General features: G+C 37.8%; 1 pseudogene; it reads left to right on the forward strand.

Moving 5' to 3' along the window:
• The first annotated feature begins 371 nt into the window (after positions 1-371).
• On the forward strand, positions 372-6,433 carry LOC148926787 (uncharacterized; annotated as a pseudogene).
• The last annotated feature ends 8,293 nt before the right edge of the window (positions 6,434-14,726 follow it).

Genomic DNA, 14,726 nt, shown 5'->3' on the forward strand with positions numbered 1-14,726 from the left:
ATTTCTAACGCGTCAGTGCAATAAGAACATGAATCAAATAAAGCTTTATCAGTATTTATTAATTTAATGTGTGTTCATATTGGTATCGTGTCGAAAATTATGAACTCCCTCTAGTTAGTTTGAATCCAACTATTACATCCCAACCTAAAAAGTTAGTGAAGAACAGCATATCTCATAGCTCGCCATGGAAATTTAGGATTAGCTGCACATATTGTGAGTGTGAAAAAAATTAGGCTAATTTGACTGAACCGCAGACATTCCAATATCTATATCTGTAATCATAATCTAAAAATATAAAAAAAATTGAGAGTTAGGAATAATGAATTAATTTGCAGAGCAAATCAACCTAATTGTGTTTTAGAGAGTGTGAAATGGGGGAGGAGGAAAGGCAATGGGAGGCTTTACCAGGCTTAGCTCTGGCCCAAATATTCCGCAACAGACCGATCCCGCTCCATTCCTTTCGTCTGCAGATCATGGTCCCGCCATCCCCCCTGCTGGGCTTCCATGATTGCCCACACCGCCGATCACGCTTTCGTCATCTACTCCCGCCCCGATCCCCTAATTTTTGTCGACCCTTTTGATGGAAGGAGAGGCCCAGATCCCCGCCGCGGCGTTTTCAGCTTCCAATCATTGATCCTGTTATGACAAATAGGGCAATTGTGAATCGAGAAACAAAAGAACGTAAATAGACACAGAATTTACGTGGTTCACCAACGTTGTGTTGGCTACGTCCACGGGCAAAAACGGAGAACAAATTGTATTATGACTGCAGTTTTCAGATACAGATTATGTGCTCTACTCCCATATATATAGGCACACATTAGACAGACTGGACTTAGGAAATATAATCCTATCCCTATTAGGAAACCTAATCCTATACAAATTCAAGGCATACTAACAAATCTCCACCTTGACTTGAATTCTCCCTTGCAGACGCATCATCATAACACCAGACGAACAAACTTCTCCATTCTTGCCTCAGATTTGCCCTCCACGGGCAACTAACAGCTCATGACATTAAGCAAGTCCAAACAATGTTGGAACTTGCTCTGCGGGACCGACTTGGTGAACATATCAGCAGGATTATCAGCAGTACCTACTTTCTTCACCTCAATTCTCTTCTCATCTCTTAGAAAATGATACCTCACATCAATATGCTTAGTCCTTTCATGATGGACTTGATCCTTGGCTAAACAAATAGCGCTCTGACTGTCACAGAACACAACAGCTTGATCTTGATGTAAACCAAGATCACCAACTAGCCCTTGCAACCATATTCCCTCTTTAGCAGCTTCTGTCAATGCCATATACTCTGCTTCAGTAGTAGACAAAGTAACTGCAGCCTGCAAAGTTGCTTTCCAACTAACAACAGAACCACTAAGAGTGAAAACATAACCGGTCATAGATCTTCTACTATCGACATCTCCAGCGTAGTCAGAATCAGAATAACCAGTCACTAAACAGTGAGTATCACCTTCATAAATGAGACCAACATCAGACGTACCTCTCAAGTAACGAAAAATCCTCTTCACAGCCTGCCAGTGCTCCTTTCCAGGATTTCCCATGAACCTGCTAACAACGCTGACAGCATGCGCTATATCTGGCCTAGTACAGACCATGGCATACATCAAACTCCCTACTGCATTAGAGTACGGGACTCGAGACATGTACTCCTCCTCAACTTCAGATTTCGGTGCAAGATCAGATGACAAATGAATGTTTGTGGCACTTGGAGTATCAATAGCCTTAGATGCAGACATGCCAAATCTTGACAAAATCTTCTCAATGTAGCTCTTCTGTGACAGAGAAAGCTTTTTCTTTTCTCTATCTCTAGAAATCTCCATGCCCAGAATTTTCTTCGCAACACCCAAATCCTTCATATCAAACTCAACACTAAGCTGAGCTTTCAACTTCTGTACTTCAGACTTTGACTTCGCAGCTATGAGCATATCATCCACATATAGAACAAGATAGACCATAGAACCATCGTCAGCTTTGTTGTGATAGACACAACAATCATACGGAATCCTGCTGAATCCCAGCTTGATCATGTAACTATCAAACCTCTTGTACCACTGCCTCGGAGACTGCTTTAGTCCATACAAGGACTTCTTCAACTTGCACCCATAATCCTCCTTGCCCGGAACCACAAATCCCTCTGGCTGAGTCATGTAGATATCCTCCTCAAGCAATCCGTGTAGGAAAGCCGTCTTCACATCTAGTTGCTCAAGCTCCAAATCATAATGTGCAACTATCGCAAGTAACACTCTGATGGAAGTATGTCTGACCACTGGTGAGAATATCTCATTATAGTCAACCCCCTCCTTTTGCGTGAACCCTCTTGCAACTAGACGAGCCTTGTATCTAATGTCCTCATCTGGTGTAGTTCCTTCCTTCTTCTTGAAAATCCATTTGCAAGTAACAATCTTTCTCCCCTTAGGCCGTGGAACCAATTCCCAAGTCAGGTTCTTCAAAAGTGATTCTATCTCTTCTTGCATTGCAGCGAGCCACTTGGCACGCTCACTGCCTGAAATAGCTTCCTTGTAGGTAGGTGGTTCATCTGCCGAAGGCTCATCTTCGACCTCATTGGCAACCTGCAATGCATATGCCATCATATCCTCAAAACCATACCTCAACGGAGGCTTCACATTTGTCCTCCTAGCTCTGTCAATAGCAATGCTTCTCTGACGAGCTTGTGGATTAACATCCGAACTAGAAGTATCGGCAGCTTCAGCAGTAGTGTGTTGATCTTCTCCACCTTGGAGTTGTGATTCACTCACATCATGAGTGACTTGCAGCTCCACCTGTTCATCAACACCATCCAAATCATCTGTAGCAATAGACTTCACAGTAGAGTTAAGCATAGAATTTTCATCAAATACCACATTCCGACTGAGAATAATTCTACCCTCTGAAGATGACCAAATTCTGTACCCCTTAACTCCATCTCCATAACCTACAAATACTCCCTTCTTAGCTCTTGGCTCCAATTTACCTTCACTCACATGATAGTAAACAGTACTCCCAAAAACTCTCAACATAGAGTAATCTGCAGGTGAATCAGACCATATCTCGTACGGTGTCTTGCAGTCAATGCCAGTGTGAGGTCCACGGTTGATCCGATAACAAGCCGTGTTTACTGCCTCTGCCCAAAACTTCCTAGTCAAACCGGCTTGGAAGAGCATGCATCTTGCTCTCTCCAACAACGTCTGATTCATGCGTTCTGCCACACCATTCTGCTTTGGTGTATGTCTAACGGTGTGATGGCGAACGATCCCTTCACTCCTACAAAACTCATCGAACTCAGACGAACAAAATTCCAGACCGTTATCTGTTCTCAATCGCTTGATCTTCTTCCCAGTCTGGTTTTCAATTAGAGTCTTCCACTCTTTGAATTTCTAGAATGCCTCACCTTTATGCTTCATCATAAACACCCAAGTCATTCTCGAGTAGTCATCAATCATCGACACAAAATACTTGCGTCCTCCAATAGACTCAACACGTGAGGGACCCCAACAATCCATATGAATGTAGTCAAGTGTCCCCGAACACCCTTCTTTGGAAACTTGCTGCGATGAAGCTTCCCCAACACACAGTGTTCGCAGAAATCAAGTTTCTGCACCTTATGGCCCGAAAGAAAATCACGATTCGACATGATTCTCATGCCACGTTCTCCCATATGACCGAGCCTCATATGCCACAGCTTGGTCATATCCTTGGTTGCAACCTCGGATGATGCAATATCAGCAGAATTTGCTACGATGGAACCTCTCAGAACATACAAGGTACCCCGTTTCAAAGCTGTCAGAACCACCTTCGAACCTTTCAAAATACGCATTACTCCACCTTCACCTTTGAAACTGAACCCCTTACTATCAAATGTACTCAGGGATATCAGATTCTTCGTCATCTGTGGAACATGTCTAACATCGTTCAAGGTGCAGAAGACCCCATCATGAGTCCTAATCCTGATTGAGCCGATGCCAACCACCTTGCAGACAGCACTGTTGGCCATGGTAACATTGCCTCCATCTATCTGCTCATAAGTGTTGAAATACTCCCTGTGAGGACAGAGATGATATGACGCTCCAGAATCCAAAATCCACACATCATTACAGTGTGGCTGTTCATCCGCAACCAAGGCCAATTCTTCTTCCGAATTTGTGTCATCAGCTTCTGCCACAGTCGCAGAACCGTTAGCATCTTCCTTCTTGCCCAATTTCTTCTTTATCCTTGGACAATCAACCTTCCAATGCCCTGGTTCTTTACAATATCTGCAGATGCCATCTGGCTTAGGGCCTTTAGGACCTTTTGAACCTTTTGAGTTCTGTTTCTTCTGTCCGAATTTCTTCTGTCCTTTACCCGTAACAGATAATCCCGATGGCAGATCTTCTGTGGCTGAACTCGTTGCCTGTTGACGATCCTCTCTGATGTGGAGAGCAGATCGAACATCCTCCAACGAAAGAGTTTCCTTTCCAGTCATAAAAGACTCAACAAAATTTTCGTAAGATTCAGGCAGAGACACAAGCAAAATTAAAGCAGCATCCTCGTCTTCTACTTTAATTCAACATTACGCAAATCTAGCAAAATTTTATTCAAATTTTCCAGATGATCCCGAAGGGGCGTACCTTCCTGCATGCGTAACCGAAACAAACGTTGCTTCAAGAGCAACTTGTTGGTTAGAGACTTCGTCATGTATAGACTCTCCAACTTCGCCCAAAGAGCAGCAGCCGTCTCCTGATCCGCAACTTCGATGATAACATCGTCAGACAGGCTCAATATGATGGTCGAGTGGGCCTTTTCGTCTAGGGTTGTCCACTCCTTATCATCCTCTGTAGCCTTCTTTGTTTTTAGCGGCTCCCACAAACCCTGCCGCTTCAACAGAGATCGCATCTTGATCTGCCATAAACCAAAACTATTTCTCCCGGTGAATTTGTCAACCTTCACGTTCAGAGCAGACATCTCGATTTACCAGACAAAACCCTCGCAGCGGAATTCAAAACCCTAGTTCGAAAACCAAGGCTCTAGATACCAGTTTGTTATGACAAATAGGGCAATTGTGAATCGAGAAACAAAAGAACATAAATAGACACAGAATTTACGTGGTTCACCAACGTTGTGTTGGCTACGTCCACGGGCAAAAACGGAGAACAAATTGTATTATGACTGCAGTTTTCAGATACAGATTATGTGCTCTACTCCCATATATATAGGCACACATTAGACAGACTGGGTTTAGGAAACATAATCCTATCCCTATTAGGAAACCTAATCCTATACAAATTCAAGGCATACTAACAGATCCGATGAGCTGCCGCCGCCGCCGTCACTTCTATCTATTTCTTCCCGTTCCTCACCGGCCCTCCCAATGATGACGCCATTCTTCGCATCATCGCCCAATGGTAATTTCCCCCTTTTCGACTAATTTTAGTTAATTCCTTTTTTCTCCCGGCTTAGTTTGTTATTTTCTTTACTAACCCGAATTTAAATGATGCCTTTGTTTTCTAACTTTTTTTTTGAGTTGCATTTGTTGTTGTGAATTTGAGAGTGAGTTTGAACTTTGAACTTACAATTACTATTGCTGAACTGATATTGAAAGTCCTATCATATTGAGCTCACTGCTCTGTACACTATTAAAGATTCTTTTCGAATATTAGATTTCGATCTGTCAGATTGGATTCCACGTCAACTAGCTAATTCTAATGGAGTAAAAAATCAATAATTTCAGTAGAAATCAATAGCATAAGAGATATTAGTGGATAGTAGTGTGTAATGTACGATAAAAAAATTTTAGAAATAGAAATCTACTAGTACTAATTTTGGTTGATTGGCCAAAATGGCAAAATAGCCATCACCATGAAAAAAAAAAAAAAAGTTCTTTTCTCAAAGACTCAAACTAGCAAATGTCTTTTCTCTTTGCCATCTGCCCTTGCATGTCATTGCATAATAGATTATGTTGGAAAATAGATTATGTTGGAAAATAGATTTATTAACCATTGCATTCTTTTCATTTCTTGCAGCTGCCCAAATTTGAAGCACCTCTCCTTCCATGGATCCCACAATGCATCTCAAGAAGCAATATTCGAAGTCATCCACACCTGCAACAATCTCGAGCTCGTGGATTTCTCAGATTCGCCATATTTCGAGCCTACCATCTTGCAAGAACTGAGCAAATGCTGTCCTAAAATCAGAGGGATTAGAAGGAATGGAGATTTAGAGCCCTCATTTTCGAGCGAACTTAGTGTTGGATTCCCTTTTTTTGAGCATGCTAAACGTGTCGAATTCAACTCTGGTTGATAAAGATCTGCTCGGAATCGTTGATGGCTGCAAGAAGCTGAGGTATCTGGATGTTAGAGGGTGCCAGTTCTTGGTATTTTACATGCATGTTATAAAGGTGGCTTCTGCAAGAATAGGTAGCATTATGTATGATTGATTAAGGTCTATGATATGTTAAATTAGGAATATGAAAAGTGATTGAGGTGTGTGTATTGGTGTGGGTGTTGGGTGGGTCTTGAAAAGTCGTACTTTTCCACTTTCTTGTTGATGATTTGTGAGTTGCGCTGTTGAGTATGGTGTGAAGATTGAGATTAAGATATGTGTGTATGTTGGTGAGAATGAATCATGTTCAACGGTGAAATGATATTTTTTTTTTTTTGGCTATTTATTCAGTTTTGATCTTTTTTTTCCCCCCAATTTATTATGGTTTTTCCACGATAAATTTTGGGTTTTCAGTTTTTTCAGGCAAATTTCGGAGGTTAACAATTTTTTCTTTGTTTGAACAGTGAATTATAAATTTGATGGCCTTACTGACATTTTAGAATGTATTGAAAGTAATGTAGGAGTATGTTTGTGAAAAATGGATACTATAAATTAGTACTCCATTTGCTTGTGTGATAGCCTAGATAGACTAACATATATGGATTTTGGTAGATAAAATAAGGTCATATTAGGTTATCAAAGCCCATCTCGGTCCGGAGTGAATTAGTTCAAAAGAATGGATTATTTAACAGCCCAAAAAAAGTGAGATAACATATCTATCTATAGGAATGTGATCAAATGCAAACTCTAAATATGGTACAAAATCTATCTATAGGAATTTAGAAAATTCACCTCCACATTATGAGAAACCGCTGCATCATGAGAAACTGTTGCACTCAAGCTTCACACCTAATCAACTACTATTATTATACTATTATTATATGATTACACTATTAGTCATCCAACATAAATATGACGGTCAATTTTGAATTCAAAAATTTAACCATTATTAAATTACAATATTATAATTAATTGCAAAAAAGTAACTGTCATTCTTTGTTATTTGTGCATCTACACTATAAATATGTAGCACGTGCAAGATTATAATCACTTCTTCATTGTCTTATTTTATTTGTTGAAATTATGAAATTCACCTTCCTTAATGATCTAAAACCTTGCAATACTTTGTCAGTCATCCGAGTACGGTGGGTGCGTGTTTATGAATTCATTAAACGTGGAAACAAATCAAATGTAATTTCGTTGGAATGTATATTCCATGACAAGATGGTATGAGTGTCGCTTCTTACCTTATTACATTTTTTAAGGTATTTATCTGAAACCATTAACTGTTTATTTTTCTATTCAGGGCACTAGAATTCAAGGTACGCTTCCTCACTATTTACAAAATAAGTTTCAAGACCACATTAAGGAAGGTTCAGTTGTTAATATCTGCTATTTTTTTGCATGAAGAAATCAAGTACGTACACCTATTACGGACCATGCATTTGTAATAGCTATGTGCTCCAAAACACAGATATCTGAAGTTGAAGACTCCAAATTTCCAAGATTTATGTGATCGTTTAAGACATTTGATCTAATAAAGCAGATTACTAAAATGGACGAAGAGCCTCTCTTTGGTATTTTTTGAGTACTACTTTCGGAATTATATTGTTATTATTGTTATTATTATTATTTATATTAACATTGTCTCTACTTCTATTTTTATAGACATAATTGGTGTGGTTATCGACCCAGGCAAGGTCATTACACAACCTAATTCTCGACTCATCGAGATTGTGATTGCTGATTCGCAGTGAGTGTTGAAGTATCGATTTGTTTTTATTTTCTATTGAAATTCATTATTTTGTATAATTTGAATTTTGTATAAGGCAAAATTGTTGTTGTATACATATCTATTTATATACATCTTGAGTGAGACAGGGGAAATAGTATATGAAAAGTCTCTTATGCGGTCATATTTGGTGTTTTGATTCTTTCTTCTCATTATTCGTTTAATTAAAATGTTTGGGTCGTGCATCGCACGTGGGTGGATATTAGTATCTATAAAAGGCGAGTTTTTGGCATAATTTGAATATTTAAGAATTTTGGGTACTAAGTTTATTTTCTATAAATTCGGCCGTTACATTGAAAAATGATTAAAATTTTCAAATTTGCAGCTAATTATGAGATTTATAACTGCCTCCAAAATTAAGCATTGCATCAATAATAATTCTGATTTAGAGCATCAGCAACGGTAGGAATTTTGGCATCCGTCCGTCCGTACCAGCGGCACGGCGCTGCTCTTAGCTAAGAGCACGTCCGTGCCGCTAAGCAGCCCTACGTGGCACGATTTAATTGGCCAACGGCTTAGCTGTTGGCAAAATCGATTTTTCTTTTTTTTTTTTTAAAAAAATTCAGAAATAATTCGAAATAATACCAAAAATTTAAAAAATATATTTTTGGATTCCCAAAAAATAGAGCCGTTTATGGACATCTTTTTTGGATTTTTGTGATTTTTTTTTAATACCAAAATCATCTATAAAATACACACATTCATCATCCACTTTTCACATCAAATTATCTCCCATTCATACTTTTTCATACTAAATCATCTTCATCTTCATCTCTCACCCAAACCCTCTCTAAAAAAATTCAAAAATGGATTTCACCGATCTCATTGTGGAAGATGAAGATGTAGATGATTTAGTATGAAAAAGTATATTATGAACAATATCGTGCCGCCTATGAAGCCTATGCCGCCGCCAATACCCCCGCCCCTCCTCCTCAACCAACTAGAGCAAAACGTCGCTACATCCCTCGTGATCGAGAGGCTCGTTGCCGACTATTTTTCCGACCAGCCGGGGTATCCAGAAGATTACTTTCGGCGTCATTTTCGCATGTCAAAACAGTTGTTTATGCGTATTGTCAACACATTGTCCACTCGTGTTGAATATTTTCAATCGGGTGTAGACGCAACCGGTCGACAAAGTCTCTCGGCGTTGCAAAAGTGTACTTGTGCCATCCGACAACTTGCTACTGGGCAAACGGCTGACCTCTTCGACGAGTATTTGCATGTCGGTGAGTCAACTGGAATCCTATGCCTCAAGAGTTTTTGCGACGGCGTGCGTTCTGCTTTCGGCGAGGAATTCCTTCGGGCACCCACCACCGACGATTGTCAACGGTTGCTTCATCTTCACGAAACAGTCCACAGTTTTTCCGATATGCTAGGTAGCATTGACTGCATGCATTGAAAGTGGAAGAATTGCTCGACTGCTTGGAGGGGACAACACTTAAGCGGTCACAAAGGCGGTTGCCCAACGCTTATCCTTGAAGCGGTCGCCGACTACCGCCTATGGATTTGGCATGCATATTTCGGTGTTGCCGGATCCAACAACGACTTGAACGTGCTATATTCTTCACCACTCTTCGATGATGTTTTGAATGGTGTAGCATCGGCGATCGACTTCATCGTCAACGGAAATGCATACCACATGGGTTACTATCTCGCGGATGGTATCTACCCAAGGTGGTCGACTTTCGTGAAGTCGTTCAGCAATCCACAAGAGCCGAGACGGATTCTTTTTGCGCAGCGTCAAGAGTCTACTCGGAAAGACGTCGAAAGAGCTTTTGGGGTCCTTCAAGGCCGATTCAACATTGTGAAGTCCCCTTCTCAGCTTTGGTACGTTAAGAATATCGCCGACATCATGTACACGTGTATTATCTTGCACGCCGAGGATGAAGCCGGAAGCTCAACCGCGAGGTCTCCCCCACGCCGAGGTGTGCATACGACGGTGAACAAGAGGATGTAAAGAAGACACACAATGTGCAATACAAGAGCCCACACTCAGTGACAGAACCAGGATTTTAAATAAGCCGGGGCTGAAAATTTAAATTTTTTTAATAATAATAAAATATTTAATTTCACATGTAACACATTACAAATTTAAAAGGCATTAGTTAATAGTAACTGTCTTAGTCGAATTGTCATATCTTGAATATGTAAAAAGTTATTCTCTATCAATTGTATGCTAACCCCGTCCATAAAAAATAAAACAATTTTACCATTTTGTGGTCGTCTATTAAAATTAGGCAAATTTCTAAATATGAAAAGTTTTAAACATTTAAATTTAAATATCACTAATAATGTGATCCTGCAATCCAGTAGCATTACTTCTCTCTTATTTTTTTTATTCTTTAAAACTCGTGTTATATATAACTACTAGTATTTCTAATTTTTTGGTGGAAGAAGTTAGTATACTTTATCAATGAATGACAAATCTGTTTTAATAAGTTTCACAAATATTCCAGATCTTAGTAAATTTAAGTGTTTTGGACTGAGCTAGTTTTCATTATTTGTAATAACTAAATAGTTTGTAATGATTTGATTTTAATTATTAAGTGTGGAATTGATAATGATTGAAAGTATTTTATCAAAATAGTAAAAAATTAAACAAATTAGAGATATGTTGTTAGACAATACATTAAATCTATTAGAGATAAATTAAAATTATGGAGTACTTTCTTTTATAGGTATGTGCCGAAAATATCTTGAATAGACTTACATATATATTAGTGAGAATAAAATAAATTAAATGCTCTTTTGATTAGCTCAATTAGATGCAGTATAAAAATATGGTAAATTTATGCCTATTTGACACGTCACATGTTTTACCTTCTTCCTATAAAATAGCAACTGTAGAGATATATTGAATAAAAAAATAAGATCTTTTGTACGTACTACCCTATTCATCTTTCTTCTCCACGATGCCCTCTGCCTTTCCTCTTTCTTCCTTCGATAATTCCTCTCTTTGCAAACACATTGACAACCATTTCTCTCGGGCCTCGGCCTCTTCTCCACTTCGCAGTTAGCCCAAGCATTGTGTTCTCCTTGCTAATTCAATTTTCAATTTTAGTAAATCCGGCGGCGGATTCGATGGCTCTGGGGCGGAGACCGATCGGAGGATGGCCGTGCAATGGGAAATCTGGGTCTGGTTCCGGCCAAGCCCCCGCTGGCGCGGGGGCTTATCCCCATGTAGTTCCGTCACTGCCTACACTTAGCTAAAAAAAGATCTAATCAATCACATTTGGGCGAAATTCGGCAACGAGCAGTGGGTCTTTTTAATTTTATGGATTTTAATTATGTAGTTTTTAATTATTTTATAATTTGTAATAGTATTCTGGGTATTGATAATGCATTTTAATATTGTAAAAATGTTTTTATTTAAATTGAATAATAGAATGGTGGGACTCTTGAGCTTGTCCTTAGCTAAAAGCACGGATGTGGGTGTTGTGCTCTTAACTAAGGATAAGGAGTAAAAGTGGGTTTGGACCCACTTTGATACTCTTAGCTAAGAGCACGGAAGAGCACATATGAGAATGCTCTTAGTCCATGTAATGATTCGCAGGAAGATCAATGCTCTATATTTGACGTTTCGAGAGTTAGGAGTCTAAAATCAATGCTCTTGGGAATAAAAAATATCTTAATTTCAATTTTAGAAATTATTTGCCTGAAAATCTCAATACTCTATTTTATTGCATTAAATAGAGAATTCAATATTTACTGAAAAATTAAGAGGGGGCATTACAAATACATTTTTCAAAAACCACAACAAACATCTACATACATTTTTTCAAGAATCTATTATTTTGATGATTATTAGTCCTACTCAATGTAGAAGTTACTTTATTGATTCACAATATTCAAATGGATAAAATATAATTGTTTCTTATTATTTTGTAACCGTCACAATGATTCATTTTTAATACTATATATATCTATAAATATGTATCATTTGCAAGATTTTATTTCACTTCTTCATCGTCTTCCTCACTCCATCACAAATTTGCGGCAAAAATACAATTTTTTCATACCAAGGAATTTCCATTCCTTAACGATCTACAGCCTAACAATACTTCGTCAATGATTCGAGTGTTGTGCATGCATATTTATGTTCATTAAACGTGGACAAACTAATGTAATCTTCTTGGAATGTGTGTTCCACGATTAGATGGTATGTGAGTCATTGCTTAGCTTATTACTACTTTGTAGTTAGTTATCTAAAACTAAAATCATTCATTGTTTATTTCTCCATGCATGGAACAAGGATTCAAAGCACGGTTCCAAGGAATATACATAATACTTTCAACTTTTTGTCTATAAATATGTATCATTTGCTAGCGTATAATTCATTCCTCATTGTCATGTCCCATTGCATCACGGATTTTTTGAAGCAACAACATTACATATTTATCACCAACTTCGTCACTCCATAGTTTTCAGTTTTTTCTTGATGTTAGTTTGTTTTATTTTTATTAGCTTTGTTTTACTTTTTTTGTCCCGACTATAATAGTTCTATTTTTACAAATATAGAAATTACATAAGCTCTTACTATCTATTATATTTTGAAGCTACAACATTACATATTTATCACCAACTTCGTCACTCCATAGTTTTCATGCAAAGAAAACGCCTAAAGCAACGAAATAACGAAAGGAAGCAAAAAAGATGAAGATCATAAACTATTAGGGGTGGGAATACGGGTATCCGTGGATACCGACCTGAAAAAACCGGGTATCCAAACTCGAAAATTATCTAAATGTCTATCCAAAACCCGACCCGATATATTTCCGGGTACTCCAATACCCGCCCCGGGTATCCATGTCACACCCCAACTCTTATGACATATGCACTTACTATAAATAAATTCAAATTTTTAAATAAATAATCCACGTTTCGAGTAACTGAAACACACATATTATATAAGCTCAAAAACCAACATTTATCAAGTACATATTTCAAAACATTCTAAACCGTAGTGGGAGCCTCTCACCACTCTATATACTACACATTTATCTACATGCAAAAATAATTAGGAGGAGAAGGTTGCCAAAACGCGTCAGCCGCCGACCCTGATAACATGTTGAGTTCCTATGACCCACGTCAACCAAAAACGTCACTGAAATCTTAATCCTGAAAAATATTAGTGGTTTATATGAGCCACAACTCAGTGTATATAAATTTTACCTTTAATTCCACAGCCCAAACAATCAATTATATATATATATATATATATATATATATATATATATATATATATATAGGGATGTACTAAGATGACAACCCTCTTTATTGTAACACCATACCACCATTTTAGGCCATTGGATCTGAAAATCATGTGTTTGTCATGCTGCCACGTGTAAAAACACGGAGGGGTAAAATAGGAAATTTCTAATTTTACGTTACCAGATTGCAGTGCTGTTCATTGAATATTGCAGTCTTACCACAACAATATTGCAGTTTACCACGACTGCAATATCTAATACAGTAGACTGCAATATTTAATACAGTAGACTGCGAACCCGTGTTTTTTCACGAAACTTAATCCTAGGCGTCCATAGATGAGATCTAACGGACTATATTGGTGGTATGATGTTATTTTAACTATGGTGGCACCCTAGTGCACCCCTATATATATATATATATATATATATATATATATATATATATATATATATATATATATATATATATATATATAGGATTGTGTTAAAATGACAACACCTCTTAAAGTAACACCATACCACCATTCCTAGCCAATCATTTGTACATGTGGACGGATAATAAGCTGCCATGTGGCAATCATAAAAATTGCTCAAGGGTAAATTTTCACGAACTGCAATATCCAATACACTAGACTGCAATTTTTCCGGACTGCAATATCCAATACGCTAGACTGCAATCAATAGATTGCAGTCTAGCGTTTATACTATTGCAGTCCAGCATATATAATATTGCAGTCTAGCGTGGTGTCACAGTGTCATTTTAAGAGTGTTGTTATTTTAACGCACCCCTAAACCATATATGTATATACATATATAGAGATCCGTTCTGCTGCCCACCTTTTGTGAGCGTAGTGTGAGCGACACTATTCCACGTAGGAGAGAGTCCAAAAATTTAGTTCTTTCTGGTTTGGATTCTATTCTCTCCCTGCGCATTATAATATATCTAAATTGATTCAATATTTTAGGCTTAGATTTGTTTTCCTTTTTTATTTCTTTTTGTACTTATACAAATCTATTCGACCTATTTTATGAAAAATTATACCCTTCACATGTTTCCTCTATCAGAATTTTTGAAGTATCCTCTCTTCCTCTCTGGACTCTCTACCGAGTTGCATCAAATTTGGTCAGGTAATATTTTAGTCTATTTGCCTTATGTTTATTCAATGTAGGGAAATTATAGATTTTGTAGTTAAAAAGTTTGGTCTCTGGAGAAATTTAGTAAAACAACTACTGTGTTGCATAAGTTTTTAGTTCAGAAACTAATTAAACGACATACGTGATGTTGCAAATACTAAATCAACCATTAATCTTTAGTTTTATTTAGGTTCTAGTATTGTCTGCTACTTATTTTTTATATATATATTAATGTTTTTGTAAATTTATTTTTTAGTCTAAGGAGTGAAAAT

The sequence above is a fragment of the Salvia hispanica genome, chromosome 5 (genome assembly GCF_029641045.1).
Source record: "Salvia hispanica isolate PSC_SH4W2 chromosome 5, Shi_PSC_v1, whole genome shotgun sequence".
Classification (NCBI taxonomy): domain Eukaryota; kingdom Viridiplantae; phylum Streptophyta; class Magnoliopsida; order Lamiales; family Lamiaceae; genus Salvia; species Salvia hispanica.